This window comes from Diabrotica virgifera, chromosome 6 (assembly GCF_917563875.1).
Source record: "Diabrotica virgifera virgifera chromosome 6, PGI_DIABVI_V3a".
In the NCBI taxonomy this organism is placed as follows: Eukaryota; Metazoa; Arthropoda; class Insecta; order Coleoptera; family Chrysomelidae; genus Diabrotica; species Diabrotica virgifera.
This window is the reverse complement of record NC_065448.1, coordinates 209,452,235-209,471,445: the sequence shown is the minus strand read 5'-3', so window position 1 is coordinate 209,471,445 and position 19,211 is coordinate 209,452,235.

Below are 19,211 nucleotides of genomic sequence, written 5' to 3'. Positions count from 1 at the left end.
TATTTTTTCACCCCCAACAGGGGTGATAGTCACCCCCAGGGCAAAAGCACACATCGGCACAATATCACTTTTTTTCTTTGACATATAAGCTATACGTATGTCAAATTTCATGTTAATCGGTTCTTTAAAATTTAGAGCAAAAACCCTGAAAGAATGGACTAGACCATATTGTGGCATTTCCGACTACACCTTTTTAACCGGAAGTGATGTAAATGCAGAAAGTATATATTTCTTGTATTTGAGTGATATAAAAACTGAAAGTATATACATATTTATTTTCGTCGTGCTAAGGCTCGTCGATTAATATATCGCTTGAGACTTAAAAACAGTACTTCTGGTTGCAACTCTAAAATCGGAAGTCCGAAGTCAATTTTCTCAACTTCAATACCATACTTGAGTTATAATCTTTATAAGGTTATACCTCTTACTGGCAAGAGACCACTCGGAGGTCCCAAAATGCGATGGCGAGATAACATCCAATCAGATCTCCAAAAAATATACATTCCGTTTGACCCTAGGTTGATGGAAAACCGAACAAATTGGAAGAAAGTTGTACAGTCAGCCAGGACTCACCCAGGGTTGTAGCGCTACGTGATGATGATGTTATAAGCTTTTATTCGACACCTCATTTGCCATATATCTTTTAATAGCGGAGGAGTTATATTCGTGGACAGACGGACAGCCAGACATGAAACCGAAATGTATTTGACCTCGTCTTGCTAAGGCGCATCGAATAATATATCGCTTGTACTTTTTCTGCGACTTTAAGACAGTACTTTCCCTTGCAACTCTATAACCGGAAGTCAGAGGTCAAATTTCTCATCTTTAATACCATCCTTGGGTTACAAGCTCTCATTCGACACTATATGTCATTCTATCTGGTGGTATAATGACTGAGGAGCTGTGTTTACAAAGTCCCTAGTACGGACAGACGTGAATAATTCAACGTTTTCAAGTTTTTCCAAAATGGGTGAAAACAAAATGCAATTTAACATTTTGTAGATTATATTTGAGACCGGAAGTGATATCAAAACCGGAAGTAAATACTCGGTTTTTCTTCTTATTAAGACGGATCGACAACGGAAGTACGACAACAAAGCTTAAAAGCAAGTAAAGCGGCGGGATCTCTTAATGACACAATCTGGAAGAACAAACCCCTAAGACAAGACACAAAAGCAAGAATCTATAAAGCAGCAATTAGACCTATATTGACATACACGGCGGCGACAAGACCTGCGACCACTGGCGAAGAGTCCATGTAACCACTGTTACCATTGGTAACAGTTAAAAATCTTGCAAATAAATATTTGATGACGATGAATAATTCTATTTACCAATATTTTTACCAATAGAAATATATTATTATATTATGTGGTAATAGTACCTAACTCAGTAAATAGCCAACTACTCGTAGACACGAAAATATTGGCGAGTTTATGTGACTCAGTTGCACTTTATTATACTCTGTTACCAGACTCATTTCTGGTTACAATGGTTATATACCCACGCTGGCGCTCGGGACCGGCTAGTGGCTGAAAATTTTGAAGAAGCGACGGCATAAGCGCGCTGTGTATCAGTAGCGCTGTTACCATATTTAAAATTGGTGACAGTACCTATAAAAATTTGCGTGCAGTTAACTATGGATGAGTGTCGCTTCTTAGTCGATCAACTACTTGAGTAATTCTCCTTGTATAATTTTGAAGAAAAAAATTAGATTAAAAGTGAAAAACCTATTTTAAACAATTTAAAAAAGGAATCAACAAAAGTAGTTCGATATTTTAAATTTATTTGGTACAGTGAAAATCCTTGGTTATATTATGGTTGCAAGAAAAATATACGGTATTGTTGGCCATGTCTTCTGGTTTCTCCAGAAAAATGGGTGGACCAGCTTCACGATTTAAATAGTGTTAGATTTTTAAAAAGGAGACATGAAATTTCTCCGTTACCTACATGTAAGATGTATACCCAATTTGATTCAGTTTGGCAAAACAAAAATCAAAAGTCCTTCTAACCAAGCTTTTAAAGCAAATATTGCTAAACATAATGAGTTTGTTAAAAAAATATATAGGTATATCTTTAGCACACTTATAATAGATACTGTATGTTTTTGGGCCAAACAAGAACTAGCGTTTCGTGGTCATTTTGAGTGCGACGACTCTGACAATCGAGGCAATTACAGGGAATTGTTAACATTAATTGCCAAAAAAGATCAAAGATTTTATCAACATCTAGAAACATCTGTTTTTTCAAGAGTTTCAAGTGATATACAAAATGATATTATTGAAGCTACACTCACCAGTACAAAATTCAGCATCCCAAAATTTTTGATTAAGTTTGACAATTTATAACTTTATTATTTGTGCTCCGATTTTCAAGATTCTTGCACCAGTTTGTAGGTACATGTATTCATATTGTTTGGTATTATTTTGGTAAAAAAAAATTTTGCTTGCATGTCATTGTACAGGGGTGAAAGGAAGCGTTGTATTTTCTCCTAATTTTAAAAAATTCTGTGGAAAAATGAAATGCTGATTTTGTTTCATAGTCCTGTCATATTGTTCCGGAGGCATCACCAACATTTTGTTTTTTGAATTATCCGAATATCTTTTTTTTTTTTGTAAGAGCTGTACCATTTTTTGTAAATAAAAACACTGATTGACTCATACAATTGAGGTTGGATTGATAAGATTAGAATGGCCCGCATGCAGCCCAGATCTCAATCAAATTGAGCATTTATGGGATGAATAAAAAAAGCTATTTGCCGTCATCCTAGGCCTCCAGAAAATTTGGTACAGTTATGGCCCTGGTAGAGGAATATCGGGCTATTCCCCAGGCAAGGAAAACACATCTTTATTAAATGCTAAACAGATTGCGAACAGTCGTTGCTGCAAGTGGTGGACATAACAGCTATTGAATTGTTTTGTTTTTTTGTTAAATTTGTTTTGTTTTGTTAATTTTAGTACATTTGATATTTTTAATTAAATAAACCTTCAAAGCAGTGTTTTTAATTACAGCTCTTACAAGAAAAGATATATTCAGATAATTCAAAAAACAAGACCTTAGTGATACCTCCAGAATACTACAAAAGGAGTATGAAACAAAATCAGTTCTCCAATTTTTCCACAGAATTTTTTAAAGTTAGGAGAAAAAACAACGCTTACATTCACCCCCGTATAATGCCATCTAAGGAAAAAATTTTTGTTACCGGAATAATAGCAATTGACATTTATACATGTACCTACAAACTCGTGCACGAATCTTGAAAATCGAAGTACAAATCATAAAGTTATAGATTGTCAAACTTAATCAAAAATTTTGGATGGCGGAATTTTGCGCCGGTGAGTATATATACACATTTAGCCATATCTTCATTTTTTTAAATAAGAATTTTTGCATCTGGTTTTAGTAACACTTCAGAAAAAGTCACGCGTCGCCACTGCCTGCGACACATCTAAAACGAGACGACTACTAGACACAACAGAGATGAAAGTACTCCGACGAATATCAGGCAAAAGTCTGTTTGATAGGGAGAGAAGCGAAAACATAAGAAGATCATGCAATGTAGAAGACATAAATGGATGGGTGACAAATCGGAAACAGGAGTGGAATGAACACATTAGTAGAATGGCAGAGGATAGGATAGTACGAATGGCACGAGATAAGTCACCAAATGGACGAAGAAGTATTGGCACACCAAGAAAAAGATGGTGCGACAACTCAAACAATTTAGGAGGCTAATATTGAAGAAGAAACAGGCTTTAAAGCCTACATACAAAAAGGAAGAAGAAGAAGAAGAAGAAAACGGGTCGAATGATATATCATATATCCCATTTAAACGTTAAATATATCTCACTTCCGGTTGTAACTCCAGAACCGCAAGTCCCAACTAAAATTATTTACCCTTAAGTATGCTTAGCTAAATAGTCCTGTCGCCAGGGGGGGTACAACGGCCTCCTTTATTCAGATGGACTTACCCAAGTTTTTTTCATGTATTTTGACCCGTAGAATACGAATTTTTTGGGTAACAGTTGATCCGGATGTCGATAAGATTGTTATTGACCAAGAACTTGAGGAATTACATAACAGAGATTTCTCGCAAAACAAAACATTTTTTTTTGTATTTTTTGGGTCATTCTAAGTAAAAAATGTTCTAACAAGTTTTCCCGTAGGATGCTCAGTTTTCGAGAGAAACGCGGTTGAACTTTCAAAAAATCGAAAAACTGCAATTTTTAAACCCGAATAACTTTTGATTAAAAAATAAAATAGCAATTCTGCTTAGCGCCTTTGAAAGTTCAAGTCAAATTATATCGGTTTTGATTATTTGCATTGCTAAAAATTTATTGTGTTATTGTTAAACAAAGCTACAAACACCTAGTGCGTGAGTGATACTTTCTATGATTTCTCATTTAAAATCGAACGAGTAGGTAGAATAGGTACTAGTGCAATCGAGGCTATTTCTACGTAGCATGCGTTAAAACGCATATAAACCTGCGGGAAACGCCATGTGTTTATAGCTTTGTTAAACAATAAAAAAATAAATTTTTAGCAATGCAAATAATTAAAACCGATATAATTTGACTTAAACTTTCAAATGCGGTAAGCAAACTGGCTATTTTATTTTTTAATCAAAAGTTATTCGGGTTCAAAAATTGCAATTTTTCGATTTTTTGAAAGTTCAATCGCGGTTATCTCGAAAACTAGCCATCCTACGAAAAAAATTGTAGAAACATGTTTTGCTTAGAATGACCCAAAAAATACCAAAAAATGTTTTGTTTTGCGAGATATCGCGGTTATGTAATTCCTCAAGTTCTTGGTCAATAACAATCTTATCGACATCCGGATCAACTGTTATCCAAAAAATTCGTATTCTACGGGTCAAAATACATGAGAAAAACGGGTAAGTCCATCTGAATAAAGGAGGCCGTTGTACCCCCCCCCCCCTGGCGACAGGACTAAAAGTACCGTAGTAGAATGCAGCTTTAAGTGATTTATTTAATTGGGTAGATTTTAGAGGTGTTTAGATTTTGAGTCCGTAGGTGTATATTCTTGAAATAAAATTCTTATAGTTTTGTTTAATTTCAGTTTCGTTGCGGATATGTCAAATGATTTTAAAGTAATATTTTTTTAAATATTTTATTCTTTTTTTAAAACTTTAGAATTCTTTGTACCCGGTACTTTAAAACTATTACACATATCTTATCATAATTAGCAGAAAGTGTATACTCTACACTAGTAATAGTAATACTCTATAGTGTATTTAGAAAGGTCGCTACTAAATTATGTTAAATACTCGTTTCTGGCTACTACCAGAGGCGTACAACAAGGGATAGTGAATGGTTAACCCTTCCCAAATTCTACGCCACTGACGGAACTGCTATGTTAGCATAATTTGTATATTCTCCAATACTTTCTATGTAAATAAATACTGTTCCGTCGTTACGATAAAATCATTAGCTTTAGAGATATTTGAAATTAAAAACGAAGGGCCATAATACATTAATCAAAATAACTGTGCCGTTTCATTTTTAACTTCAGATATCTCGAAAACTAATGACCTTATCGTTACGAATGAAGAGTATATTATTTGCATATGGAAGCATATGCATTGGAGCATCCAAAAATTGCACTAAAATAGCAATTCCGCCAGTGGCGGAGAATTTGAAAGCTCGAAGGCTAGAAGGGTCAACCATTCACTTTCCCCCGTCATACGACTCTGGTAGTAGCCAGAAACGTTTGTTTAACATAAATTAGGAGGGTGTACACTTACTGCCAAGTATGACAAGGATATGTCAAACGATTTTAAAGGACTGGGTACAAAGAGTTTTTCAATTTTTAAATAAAGCGCCCTGTAACTCAGTAAGGAGCCTCATTCTATTTAAGTGATTTGGGTGAAATAAATCTTAATATTTTGACCCCAAGAATCTACAGTTAAAATATTTCCAATTATTAATGAAACACCCCGTATACTAATTTCGTCTACTATGCATTATGGTACAGTAGTACAGTCACAATAAGAAAGACATTAAGATATTACGTCACCACGGGAGGCGGCGCAATCTTACTCAGGGATTAGGGATCATCTGACTTAGTTCGGTGCAATAGTGCCCTCAGCTGAACGTACTTAGGACCTAGGGTAAAATCGGCGCAATCGTCTCATACCCACCCTGCTATATCCCAAAGCCGCGTTAACCGTATAAAAGGGAGACTATTCTCATAAAAATAAATAATCTATAAATACATATATTGAAAAAAGATATTGTAATTGACTAGTTTTGATGGGAAATAAGCTACAATTTTATTAAAAAAATGATTTTATTAACGTCCAAATCGGATGTCGTTGTCAAAATACAAAAATATTAATGAATTAAACAAAAATGTTGTTGCTTAGTAAAAAATTCTTCTAATAATTTATTTAACCTGACTCATTTATATCGGCAATTCAAACATATATTATACATTTTAAAGTAGAAGACTTTAAAATGATATTGCCCATATTTATGAGTTGCCTTCCTGGGACGAATTTACTGAAAGATAGTTCGTTCGATTATATGAAATCAACCCCAACTCAAGAATATCCGTCACAAGATAAATCACAACATGTGATTTGTCTTTAAAAAGACAACCACATGCAACGGTGACAGTAAAATTCTCGCGTTAGAGATTCCATAGTAAATCACGAGGGAAAAAGTTAATAAAATCATTTTTTTAGTAAAATTGTGGCTGATTTCCCATCAAAACTATTTAATTACAAAAATTCCACAAGAAAATAGCTTAGAACAACATAAAGATATTGTATTTATATAGTATTTGCGTGGGAGTCCAATAAATGGTATATTATCTGTAATGAAAAGAAATTATGTGCATGAATGAAATCTTGACTTTACAAATGATCATTTTTACGTTTACTCCCTCTCCAATTAGATAAATTAGAACACGCAGACAACATTGTATCGTTTTTGCTTCTTTTCTTTAAAAAAATAAACTTTGAACCTTCAGTAAAAGGAAGTTTCTCTTTCTTTTTCTGTAATGGTGAATTCTCAACTTCATAGGATGCTACCATTTTTAATACCTTTACGAAATACGTTTTTCGCTTATTTTAGTTCTATTTATTGGTAGGAATTAAAGTATATTTCACGAAATAAAATAAAAATGTATACCATTTTTATTCAGTTGCAATGCGAAGGCAAAACTGTCTTATTTTTCACTTAGAACAGAGAGCACAAACCAGCTGGTGAAAAATAAGACAGTTTTGCCTTCGCATTACAACTGAATAAAAATGGTATAGTCGGTTCGCTAAACTCAGACACAATTGGCTAGTGATTTTAGTAAGTTTAGTAATTTTTTACAATAATTACTAAATAGTTAATAATTACTAAATATTTAGTGATTTTGACAATTTTGTCAAAATTGGCCAAAAACAAACAAATTACCGACTATAATCACTAGCCAATAGTGTCTGAGTGTAGCGAATCGAATATATACATTTTTATTTTATATTAGTTTCACTTCTTTGAGTAACTAGGTCCATTTTTCGTTGGAATTTACGAGCTGAATAGACGGGGTGGTGAATTGTAAGTTTTTGAATTTCCTCTTGTCTGCTTCACTTCAGCATCCATCTGGCTTGCAATTTTTAGAAGCCATGGAGGTGTTACCATGAAAATGGTCCAATAAGTTTTCAATTAAATATCTTTTCGGAATAGCTTTAATATTTTTCAATATTTTTGATATTTCTATTAGGTTGAAAACTTTGACTTTGACTTTAAAAAATAAGAAATAAGAAATAAATGACAGACAAAATTTACAAAACAGTCATCAGAACAATAATGACATACGCCGCAGAAACACGATCTGATACAGGGAGGACAAAAAGGTTACTAGACACAGCAGAGATGAAAACCCTCCGAAAAATGGATGGTAAGACAGTATGGGATAGAGCTAGTAGAAGTGCAGATATACGACGGACATGCAAGGTAGATAACATTAATAAGTGGGTAAAAACAGAAGAGTAGAATGAAACGACAAATAAGCCGAATGATAACAAATAGGGAATGATAATAAGGAATTCAAAGTTTACACACAAAGATGTCCACAAATACACAATTGAAGAGAGGGGTAGAGGCGAGAGATCAATCATTGATTATTTCCTAATTAACTCCGAGATATGGAAAGCAGTCAAAAATATTAAGGTGAAAACGAGCGCAGAGATTGGAAGTGACCATTATCTAGTCAAAATGAGCTTTAAAATAATAAAAGACATACAAAGTGACAAAAAGAGAAAAATAATAAAAGAAAAAATCAGAAGCTACAAACTGAAAGAAATAGAAGTTAAGAAGAGATATGAGGAAATGCCTAGAGGAACATATGAAAAGAGAAAATAAGTACCTAAATATAGAAGAAAGATAGAAAGATTATAAACATAGTCTATTAGTGGCTGCAAAAGATAGTTGTGGAGTAACAAGAATAAGTAATAACCCCAGTGGACAAAATATTTAGAAAAAATAGTACAAGAAAAGAAAGAACTGTGGAAAAAATACTTAGCAGATAGAAAGCAAGAAAGCTATGACAAGTACAAAGAGAAAAGAACAGAAGTTAAACAGATGGTTAAAAATAACAAAGGCACATGGGTAGAAATTGGAAATAAATTAACAGAAACATTCGGTGAAAAACCAGAAATTTTTCTATAACACACTTAAGAGCATGAGAAAGCCAAAACCAAATACATTGAAAAACGTGAAGGATAAGAATGGAAACATACTTACAGAAGAGAATGAGATTATGGAGAGGTGGAGAGAATACTTTGAAGAACTCTTGGAAGTGGAACAAGTAGAAGGAAATAAGATAAAACAAAACAAAAATCAACACACCCCACAAGAGCAACAAGAACAGATAGGAAATATAACACAAAAAGAATTAACAAATGCAATCAACAAAATCAAGATGGGAAAAGCACCAGGACATGACGATATAACTGCAGAAATGGTCAAATACATAAATGAAGAAAGACAACTAGAATTACTAAACATCAAGAACCAAGCTAAGAGAGAAAACAAAGTACCACTAGACTGGCAGATAGGCATTATAACACCATTGTATAAAAAAGGAGATAGCAAAGAATGCGCAAACTATAGAGGAATAACACTTGGAAGCACAGTAGGAAAATGTTATGCTAGTATACTAGAAAACAGGCTACGAGAAAAACTAGAAAACACCTTTGAGGAGAGCCAGAGTGGTTTCAGAAAAGAAAGAAGGACGGACGACCAGATTTTCATAATAAGACAAATAGCAGAAAAAGCTCTTAAAACTGAAAAATAAATACATGCATGTTTCATAGATGTGGAAAAAGCTATCGACAGAATTAAAAGAGAAGATATTTCGAAAATACTAGAGAAGAGCAAAATTGAACAAGATCTAATGATGCACCCAGAGTTTATACGAAAATACAAAAAACTATGTAAGGACAAGAAATGAAAAATCAAAAATGTTCGACAGCAACATTGGATTAAACAGGGTTGTGTCCTGAGCCCAATATTCTTTAACCTAGTACTAGATGACGTAATAAAATAATGCAAACACAAATGGAGAAAATATAATAAAGGATATTGTAAGTTGAGAATGATACAAATAACAGAACTATGCTACGCAGACGACCTGGTGATCATTGGGGAGTCTGAAAAACAATTACAAGAAAATATAAACATACTGTATGAAGACCTAAAAATCAGAAGCATGAAAATAAACAGAAAAAAATCAAAAACAATGATAATTGGAAGACAAAAAGGAAAACATAATATAGAAGTAGACGGCAAGCAACTTGAACAGGTAGACAGATATAAATATTTGGGGGTAATCATAAGCCGGGATGGAAAATTAGAAGATGAGATAAATGAAAGAATTGCAAAGACTGGTAAGCTGTACAATATTATTAAGAGTAACTTTTTAAAAAAGAAAGAAATACCTAAGAATATAAAAACGGAAATAATAAAAAAGATTGTGAAACCCACTCTAGCCTATGCCTGTGAATCTTGGGCATTAACAAAAAGGCAAAAGAATAGACTAATAAGCACAGAAATGAGATTTTTGAGAAAAATAGAGGGAAAAACAAGGAAAGATAAAATTAGAAATCAAACATTTAGAGAAAATCTGAAAATATACCCAGTTACAACAACAATCGAACAAGGACAACTTAGATGGCTCGGACATGTACTGAGAAGAGGAGAAGAAAAAATAGTAAGACAGATATATGAAGCGAGAGATATGGAAAGAAAGAAGAAAGGAAGACCAAAAAAGACGTGGACAGAAGAAGTGAGGGAAGCGGCCGACAAAAGATGAATAAAATGGGAGGAAACAATAGCATTGGTCATGGATAGAAGGAAATGGAAGGAAATGTGGAAGAAAACGACGGAGAACCTAACCCCGTAATAACTCACACCGAAAGGTAGATGAGTTCTGGATTAAGTAAGTAAGTAAGACAACAAATAGAGTAGTACGGACGGAGAGCGACGGTTCCCCAATAGGAAGACGATCAGTGGGAAGTCCACAGAAACGATGGAATCACAACTTACTGGAGGCACATTAAAAGAACAGACAGAGTTATGCTATGGAAACCCATGCTATGTAGGAATTTTAACTGGCAAACAGAATCAAACAGTAGAGATCACTAAAAGAATCCGAATGTCTTGAGTAGCAGTAGATTTAGTGCTGTGTTAAAGAACAATAGGGAAAAGGGTATTCAACAGTTGTATCCTGCCAATTACGACCTATGGAATGGAGACCGTGCCACTGGCAGAGTTATCAGCTAACAGATTATTAATAATGCATAGAGTATTCTTCGACTATAATGTGACACTTCCGGTAACAACTTTTTAACCGGAAGATATAAAAAGCAGAAGTATATATTTATTCTCGTCTTGCTAAGGCACGTCCAGTAATATAGCGTTTGTACTAACTTTAAAACAGTACTTCAGGTTGCAACTATAAAACCAGAAGTCCTAGGTCAAATTTCTCACCTTTGATACTGTTACACGCTGGCTTCTACTGAATATCAGGCAGACACTCGACACAACGGCTGGCCTAATTCCTAACGGTACACATGACAACATTGAGAAGGGTGCCCAGAAGCGGTTGCTTGATCTTCGCCGCACAGCTAAATAAAACTTTTTATTCTAGATTAATCGATTTTTTTTTATTCCCTAGACTAGATGTGATCAAATAGAAGGTTCCAGACCATAGGTTTACCACTATAAAAGAGAGAACCGATACGAACGGAGTTCAGAGTGTGTTTTAAAATCCTCGTTGCGTTTTTGAATGTACGTTTTCGCGGTTTATGTTTGACTTATAAAATGATTTGTAAATAGTTAATTATATATGTATATCCCGGGTGGTGAATCGTAAAACGGGCCATAGGAAACTCAATGTAAAATTCTAAACTGTTGAATTCCTACTTCCCTAATTATATTACATCAAAAGTCATGAGAGAATATTTGTAGATGATTAAAATCTGTATTATAAACAGAAGTTAAAATTGTTTTACGATTTAAACGCATTCCAAAATTTAAAAAAATATATAATACATTTGCCACAGTAGGTATGTGTGTAAAAGTTAGGCGACACATTACTATTTAACTGACTATAACTGACTCAGCACACTTTGAAACATCTTTATTATTAATACTTTCTCCTCAACTGAGGGTATCTTATCAACTTTATTATTTTTCTAACAAAAAATGATAAAATAAAAACATTGACAGTTCAAATATTAGTTCAGAGAAATAATGAAAAAAATATGCTGTTGGTGACACAACCCCCTCCGAAACCAATTTTTTTTAGTAGTATGGACCACTATATTAATAACCTATATGTTTCCTGCAGCCGATTTTGATGATATACATAGTTATAAACCAATGAAGGTCAAAAAACGGAAAATTTTCACTTTTCTCGTCTATAACCAAAAAGTTAGTATTTTAAACAAATTTAAGAATAAGAAACTCATAAATCGTATAAAAAACTTCAATATGGCGTTCGCTGAATATGTCTTTCTTTATTGGTTGCTTAGAAAATTGCAAAATAAATCATCAATTTTGAGTTTTTATAAATATTCATAACTTATGTAAAAATTAACTTAAAACGTTCTTATTACACGGAATGCTGAGACATTTGGGGTTTAAATCATACCCTAAATTTCAAATCAATTGGTCAAATATTTTAAAAGGTATTTAATTGATTTATTCCAAATTCATTTTTTTGCAACGGTATAAGTCAGAAAATGATGAAGTTACACTAATACTTTGGATAGTTTATGAAAGAAGAAGATTTATACTATTAACTTAATTAAAAAAATAGCAAAAAATAATTCTAAATACTGCAAAATTATTTTGCAAAAACATGTAAATTAAAAAAAGGGGGGCTAACTTCGTCCCTAATTATCCTAGGAAAATTGTTTTTCTTTCTAAATGTGTATAAAAATTCAGTCTTTCCAAATATGAAAAAATAATTTTTCTACAGGTAACGGTTAAAAAGTTATTCTAATTGTTTATAAGTAAACAAAAAATCGACGTAATTTTGCAAAATAATTTTACACTGTTTAAAATTACGTTTTGTCATTTTTTTTAATTAAGTTAATATTATAAATGTTCTTCTTCCATAAACTGTCAGAAGTCTTACTGTAACCTGCTATATCATCAAAATCGGCTGCAGGAAACATAAAGGTTATATGTCCATACTACTCAAAAAATTTGCTTTCAGCCTGGAGGGGGATGTGTCACGTCACGAGAAAAATCTTATTTCTCTGGACTATATGGTTAATATAAAACTTCATTGTGACACATTATTGCACTGTGTGTGGCCTAATTTTGGCGTAATAATCTGAAATTGTACTACATTTTTCCAAAATTTTGGAAATGTTTAATTCGTAGAACAATTCTAACATTTGTTTTCAATACAGATTTCAATCATCTACAAATAGTTTCTCATGTCTTTTTATGTAAAATAATTAGGGAAGCAGGAATTCAACAGTTTAGAATTTTACATTGAGTTTCCTATGGTCCGTTTTCCAATTCACCACCCGGTATAAATTTGACATTGTAGTGTTTTTAATAAATTAGATATTATTGATTAAATATGTTTGTAAATAAAAGAATATAAAATGAAGTGTTTTATTTAAATAAATATAAGTGTCTAAAAATAGAAATCAGTAAATTCATAATACCATCCTTGGCTTGTAAGCTTGCATTCGACACCTCATTTGTCAATCTATCTGGACTAATGACTGAGGAGTTGTGTTTAAAGACTGACTGACAGACATGTATAATTTAAGTTTTTCACATTTTTTCAAAATGGGTGAAAACAATATACTCAAAGAATGGACGAAAGCTGGTTACTAAAAGCTTTCAGATAATCAGAAAAGGTTAGTTATTTAGAAAAGGAAAAAAGTAGTACAAGAGAACATATAAGAGAATAATATGAAATTCACTATGATTTGATATTATTGGTACGTAGATGTAATACCTTCTCGAATAACATATATTGTGTACCAAACCGTATTTTGTATAATCTAACCTCCGCCGTAATATCGAAGAGTGATTGTGTTCATTAAGAATAAGACAAGTTCTTGATAAGGTAAATCGGACAATGTACAACTCCCTAGTACTCTAGATCATTTTATAAAAAGAAATCGTCTCGGAAAATGAAAACCAGCATGGATGTTCGCCCCAAGGAAACAACTAAGAGCAAGTTTTTAATATTACAAAATAAAATGCTTCCGCTTTGGCTTCATAATTTTTTGCTTAAGAGAACTTTCAGGCCTTTTGAAAGAACTTAAGGTATTTGATGAGATAAATTACCACAGTAATTAAAGTTAAATTGGTAGCAAAATATTAAATGTTTGTATAGTGCAGTCACTGAAGGTGAATATGAGCTATTACCTCCGATTTCGTTGAACCTCCATCGATTTGCACGAAAATTGGTGAGTGGTTAGAGCATATCTCAAGGAACAAAGGTGACATGGTGCCAACTTGCGCTTTTACCCTGGGGGTGGATGCCACCCCTCCTCGGGGGTTAAAATTATTTTATACAAAATAACCCCACAATTCGATAGAGCGACAAATTATAAGCAACATTTGTTATATAAAGTTATTAAAATAAATCAAAACTTTTTGAGTTATTAAAGATCAAAAATTTTAATTTTTCGTGAGAAAAATGCATGTTTTTAACAGATTTTTCATAAATAACTCAAAAACTATAAGTTTTTACAAAAAAGTTATTATTATCAAAATTGAGGCTAATAAAAAATCAAATAAACTCCTTACTAGAAAAACCTTTCAATGTTAACGGAAAGTGAGTTATAGGTAATTGAATGTATATTTCTTTCGTCGAGTACCCAAATCTAAGTATTTAAGCTTAAATACCGGAAAAACGATGCATTTTATAACATAAACTTATTAAACATTTGTCAAAGCTCATTGAAATATCTGTCAAATAAGTGCTCGAACAAGTTGATAACATTAAAATTTATGCTCCAAAAATGTTTCAAAATGTATCTTTTAAAAAAATTTCTAAAAAATGTTATTGTTTTTTTTGTAAATAACTCCGTTAAATTTTAAAGTAGCAAGTTCATCTAATAACTGTTTAAAATTTTATGCCAAGAGCTATTAAAAAATGTCAAAATAGTCATTTATACCTCTTACTATTTTAAAAATAAAAGGTTAAATGGCCCCGGTTACATGGTTCTCGCAGCAAAATTGAAATTTTAAACGTTTCTATCTCGGTTATTTTTTACTCTACGAAAATAGTAAAATGGGTAAAGTATTTGTTATATAAAAAACTAAAATTTAGTTATTTATCATTTTTTACGTATATTGAGTATTTTTGGAGTTATTATCAAAAGAAAATGAAAAGTACGATAATTCTAAAAATTCTGATTTTTTTAAATTATACCTTTTTTCAAAAATATGCATTCTAAACCGGTCAAATTGGTTGAAATAATTAACTATGATAACATAAAGAAATTCTTGTGAGGATTACTACAAATTTTAATTTTTGCGGAAATTGCGTATGTTTAGTTTTTAATTTTTTCCTAAAAAAATCGAAAGGGTTCTCTTATTTTCATCATAACTTGCTTAATTTTGATGCTATTAACTTCTATAACTTCTACTGAAGCTCATTTGATAGGTATTCCGAAGTACTTTGGCAAGTGCTTAACAAGTATATTCTATAAAATGCATCGTTTTCCCGTTATGTAAGCTTGAATACTTAGATTTGAGTATTCGTCGAAAAAAATATACATTCAATTACCCATAACTCACTTTAAAATAACATTAGTTTAGTTCTTTAAGTAGGAAATGTATTAAATTTTTTATTATCTTTAATTTGGTAATAATAGCTTTTTTACAAAAGCTTATAGTTTTTGAGTAATACGTGAAAAACATCTTTAAAGCATGCATTTTTTTAAGAAAAAATAAAATCTTTTATATTTAATAACTTAAAAAGTATTGATTTATGTTAATAACTTTATATAACAAATTTTGCTTAGAAGTTGCCCCTCTATCGATTTCTGGTATTATTTTTAATAAAAAAATTTCACCCACGAGAAGGGGTGGCAACCACCCCCAGGATAAAAGCGCAAGTTAACATCATGTCACCTTTGTTCCTTGAAGTATCTTCTAACTACTTACCAATTTTCATGAAAATCGATGAAGGTTCAACGAAATCGGAGGTGAAAACCTTCAGTGAATCCACTAGTAATGAAAACTCTGAAACAAATTACTATTACAGTTAATTAAGTGACACGAATAATAGTTCAAGCGGGACCTGTTTTGAATTGAAAATTTTTCATAGGGGTTCCATTTTTACTGAAATCGTTTCAGGTTGTAACTTGTATCAATAACTACGATATGCGCTAGTCGCAAACCTTATGCTTAAATTTTTATTCGACAAAATCTGAGAAAAATCAAAAAATTTTACTCATTGTGCCCATATGTTTGCCTTTATAACTCGAGAGATATTAGAGAAAGATATGCCGAAGAAAAAAACACACAAAAGAATCTTCTTCTTCTTCTTCTTAAGCAATCCACTAATGGATATTCGCGATCACTTTTGACTATTTTTCTCTATCCCTTGCAATGTGTATTAGGTCTCCTATGTTTCTTAGCCCTGCCCATTGTTTGACATTACGGAGCCATCACATCTTCTTCCTGCGCACTCCTCTTCTTCCTTTGATCTCTCCCTCAATTAAGGTTTGCAGAAGTTGGTATCTTTCGTTTCTAATTACGTGCCCCAGGTATGCCATTTTTCTCTGTTTTATTGTGCATAGCAGTTGTCGTTCTGGACCAATTCTTCTCAGAATTTCTTCAATTGTTATTCGTGCGGTCCAGGCAACTTTAAGGATTCGTCGATAAATCCACATCTCAAATACCTCTAGCTTATTCATTGTGTTTATTTTTAAAGTCCATCCTTCCATTCCATAAAGGAGCACCGACCATATATAACATTTCGTGAATCTTAGTCTTAGGTTCAGGTCAAAGTTAGAGCTCGTAAAGACGTTTCTGAATTTTATGAATGCACTTGTAGTCCTTTCTATCCGACATTTTATTTTCATATCCGACATCCAGTCTTCACTTGGTTCCCAGGTACTTAAATTTTCTTACGCGCTCTACATCTTGATTGTTATATGCTAGTCTTGCATTTTTATGTTGACCTAATTGACGGCTGATTATAAGGATTTAATTTTTTTTAAGTTGATGCTAAGTCCCATGTTTTTGCTGTATTCTCCAATTTTATTAATAAGGCTTTGTTGGTCTTTTATATTGTCCGTGGGAATCATGTTGTAATTATTGGCTTAAATCTTTTGCTCACTGCTTTGAATAACTCTGTTCAAAACATTGCCTACTAGTGATGATAACTGCTTGTCCTGAAAACGAAAATCTTAATTGTAATGCCAAAAACCTCTTCCTTTTTGTAAATTTAACGTCAGAAATATTTAGTCATCATTATCATCAATGGCGTTAGAACTCTTCGAGAGTCTTTGCCACGTTTACTGTTGCGTTCCATGTTTGTCGGTTATGTGCCAGTATTTCCCATTGTCTCACTCCCATTTTCCCCAGATCTTCTCGACTGCATCTTTCCACCTTTTTTCTGCTGTCCTACAGACCTCTCCCCATCTGGCCTCTCCCCGAGTAGCTGTCTGGTTTGATTTTTGGATAAATTTCTCGCATGACATATTCTAAGGTCAGGTTAAACAACAATGGGAACACCAGATCTCTCTGTCTCAGTCCAGGATTTACGCAGAAAGCATTTAATATTTCCCCCGATTCTAACTTGTGCAAAGGAGTTACTTACACACATTTGCGTTACCGCAGTTAATTTCTTGGGTATACCCAGCTCGACCATTGCATTCCATATTGTTGAACAACTAATTAATCATAAGCCGGTTTGAAATCTATAAAGATCTGATGCACGTCTTGATTATACTCCCAATACTTTTCAAGCATTTGTCTAATAGTCTAATAGTAAATATTTGATCAACAGTTGTATCTTCCAGACCTGAAATCACACTGGTAGTCACCAACTATTTCTTCGGCATATAGTAGTAATCTTTTTAGCAATACCGAAAAATATTTAGTCTTTAGTTTCAATTCAATGCAAGCAACATTTCAAAAACCTACTGTAAAAGCTTTCAAAAGCTATGTCAAAAATATGTATTCTGCGTTTTCAAAACAAAACTAAACATTTGTAATAGCGCAAAAATTTTTCGTGGATGCTCACAGATCCTCAATAATTACGTTTTCTACAAACCGAATCTAAAAGATTATTGTTTTCAGGACCAGCAGTTATTATCACGAATAGGCAATGTTTTGAACAGAGTTATTCAAAGCAGAGTGAGCAAAAGATGTAGGCGAATAATTACAACATGATTCCCACGGCCTTAGCTCATTCCCCATATCTTCCACGATTTTTTAAAAAACTCAAAATTGGAATTCGAAATTTGGTAATCGAAATTACAATTCATGCCTAATTTTAATTACTAATCGTTATTTTCGTGCCGAAAAACGGTTTCATGGAGATTGCGATAGCTTCTCTGGGCTAATACTCTGGGCTAATTAGCAAAATTCATGGAAAAGTTATTTACCAGCAATTTTATTGCTGGAATCGAATTATAAGATCCTATATATTAATAATATAGGTATGCAAAGTCCGCAGATAGTGTGCTACTTTTTTTATAAACAAAATGGCGCCGACAAATCGTATTTTTTTCAATTATTGCTCTATAACTCCGAAGATTTTAACTTTACAACAAAAACACCCAAATAAAAATTCACCGCTATTAAATTCTGCATAGAGATAGGTTTTTCACGATTTGCTCTGACGAAAATTTTCCTCGGAAAATGCGGGTTTTCCTAACAAAAACTCTAATTTTCAAATAAAGTTTTCGGTAAGTAATTATTAATCAATAATTAAATAACTTAGTGACATCAAAGCTTTCTTGGTATAGATTGTAATTCCAGAAGCTGGTGAAAATGAAACGAATATTTTAGCAACAATTCAATTGTTAATTAACAATTTACGATCGCAATAATAACCAAAATAATCATGATACGCTGATCAAACTTATAAAGATTATAAAGATGAGATGCTTATTTAATATTTTATCGACAAAATATAAATGTTTCTTTTTTTTGCATAATCTTTAAATTTTGAAAAAAAAAGTAGTTATAATACGCTGGTCTAATTAGTAAAGTACAAAGAAAGGTTATTTACCAGCAATTTTATTGCTGGAATCGAATTATAAGATCCTATGTATTATTAATACAGGTATGCAAAGTCCGCAGATAGTGTGCTACTTTTTTTATAAACAAAATGGCGCCGACAAATCGTATTTTTTTCAATTATTGCTCTATAACTCCGAAGATTTTACCTTTACACCAAAAACACTCAAATAAAAATCCACCCCAATTTAATTCTACATAGAAGCATGTTTTTTCGATTTGCTCCGACGAAAATTTTCCTCGGAAAATGTGGGTTTTCCCAACAAAATCTCGAATTTTCAAATAAATTTTTTGGGCCAGCAATTATTTATCAATAATTATATAGCTTGGTGAAATAAAAGCTTTCTTGGTCTAGATTATAAATTCAGAAGCCGGTGAAAATGAAACGAATATTTTAGCAACAATTCAATTGTTAATTAACAATTTACAGTCGCAATAACAACCAAAATAATCATG